Source organism: Photinus pyralis, unplaced genomic scaffold (genome assembly GCF_008802855.1).
Source record: "Photinus pyralis isolate 1611_PpyrPB1 unplaced genomic scaffold, Ppyr1.3 Ppyr1.4_LG4, whole genome shotgun sequence".
Classification (NCBI taxonomy): Eukaryota; Metazoa; Arthropoda; class Insecta; order Coleoptera; family Lampyridae; genus Photinus; species Photinus pyralis.
Window position 1 is genome coordinate 26,888,109 of NW_022170511.1, and position 2,212 is coordinate 26,890,320.

General features: G+C 38.1%; 1 long non-coding RNA gene across 1 annotated transcript; it reads right to left on the bottom strand.

Annotated features, from left to right (window-relative positions):
* Nucleotides 1–843: 843 nt before the first annotated feature.
* On the bottom strand, nt 844–1,493 carry LOC116169664. The gene is made up of 2 exons (XR_004145025.1): nt 1,168–1,493; nt 844–1,086 (listed from the first exon to the last, which is right to left on the bottom strand). It is a non-coding gene; the product is annotated as an uncharacterized LOC116169664 (long non-coding RNA).
* Between the last annotated feature and the right edge of the window lie 719 nt (nt 1,494–2,212).

Below are 2,212 nucleotides of genomic sequence, written 5' to 3' on the forward strand. Positions count from 1 at the left end.
AAGGAATAAAATACACTAACATATTAAAAATAGGTCACTGTAATATATACATCTGCTATGTCAATATTTGAAATTAAATTAATTTTTAGTAAAAAGGGGAACAATACGTAGATAAAGAAAATATTAATACCGAAACAGGCTTCCGCAGAAACAACTATAACAACAACTATAATCGATAAGTGAACATCAAGTAAATGTAATAATTACAATTCGATTGTATCGAAAACCAATATGTAATCAAACGTCAAGGAATCGTCGAAAATAACAAAAATTACCTTTGAATTCTGGTCGTAGTTGCCGTTTAAATGGGGGTTTACAGTATAGTTGAATTCCGCAGTTCTAATTTAATAAGCGTGTACCTGAAACCATAAAACATTTTTTTGGACAGTAAAAGTTTATTTAAAAATAGAGGCTGATTCGCAAAAAAATAATGAACATGTGCGGTTTTAAAGGTTTATTCAAAACGATATGATTGTGGCGGGCTCTGTGACGTAATAAGCCCGACCAATCAGCTCCTAGAACCATTCAGATGACATAGGGTACGTTCCACTTAACGCCCGTAACGATCACGACCGCGACCGCGGTTTTGTCGTTCCACTAGCTTAGAGGCGTTGTGGGCGAAACCTTAAGTGGAACGCTTTTGAGTACGGTGTGACGTCACGCGTGAGTGAACCGTTTTCCAACATGGATGCCGTTGGGGAGATCGTAATGCGTAAAGGATACAAAGTGAGGTGGATTATGAATTCAAAAGTCACATTAAGTTAGTAAATATTTTTTTTATTTTTCAGTACCAATTATTGACACATACTTCTTCACTTTACACAAGATATTGCTTCTTGTTAATAAAATATTGAAGACGACTTTTGAATTTCTATCATAAATGCTGCGGCCATACTTAATACGATGATAATGAACACTTCTCCCCAGAATTTCTTGTGGGAATGTTTCTTCGAAAACAATTTCTCTTCTTCATTCAAAAGTAACGTGCATTCTCATTTTCTTCAATCGTTGCATTACCATTTATACGAGTCTCATTCACATTCCCTGGTAAAGCACTTTGCAGCAAACTAGTTGCAAATCTAAGATCTACAATAAAGAAAATTGTGTTAAAGCAGAATTTTCCTTAAGAAATAACTTTAACATTCAGGAATCAGCATATATACTTACCAGTTTGTGCATGTAGAACATCCATAGTGTAATGTCCACCACAAGGTTACGTTCTGAAACATGTAGTTATATTTTCTCCAAAGCGAAAACGAAAAATTTGTAACGCATGCGTGTTCAAACAATCAGTTAAATGTCTCCTGTCAAGAATGTAAGGTTATAAAATTAGAACGGCCGCGCTGACCCAGGTACGATAGGCGAGCGCCGTGGGCTCGTTGCGGTCGCTAGTAATGACGTCATATCTGACGTCGCGATTGCGACCATAATGACTGTGGTCGTTATGTGGAACGGCTGCCGGGCGTCGTGGTCGTTGCGGGCGTTAAGTGGAACGTACCCATAACGACTTGGCAATAATGCAGGAGAATGGCATTTATAACTTGCGTCATCTGTCACAGGCACTTGTCACTTTCGTGCTAGATGCAGTTAAACATCCCTCTCAAAACGTCAAATGTGACAAACGTCAGACCCTCGCGGAAGGTTGCCAGCTCACTTCTACGTGATTGGTTGTAGGTTTGTGACGTATTTAGTCTGAAGCGTTTCAAATTCGGACTAAAAACACAGCTTTTCAATAATTTATTTTGGGGTTATTTTACTCGCAAATAAAAATTGAGGACACACGGGTCTTTTTATTTTTAATGTAGTTTGTGGATCAGAAATAAAAAATGAAGGCGGGATGAGCCCATTCAGAAGGGCGCGTTCTGCGAATCTGTAACAGAAAATAACACAACAAACAAATAAAAGGGGATAGTGAATCGCGCTGCACATAAAATATTGCTAAGTAGCAATTCTAACGTCTGACACGAAGTCCATCGGATATTAAAAACTGAAATTAATGTTCAAAAAGAATCAATAATTCAAATGGCTTTACACTAGCAAAAGCAAAATTTTGATCGACTACGATTGTTCTTACATTTCGGGTATAACTGCTATAACGTGAGGTTAGTTCGGCGCTGTAAAACTCAAACCCCGCCGCATAAACGGCCAGCTAGCTCAGATTCTTAATTAAAAGAAGGGCTCGAGATGAGAATCTTCCACAGCGGGTTGTTCG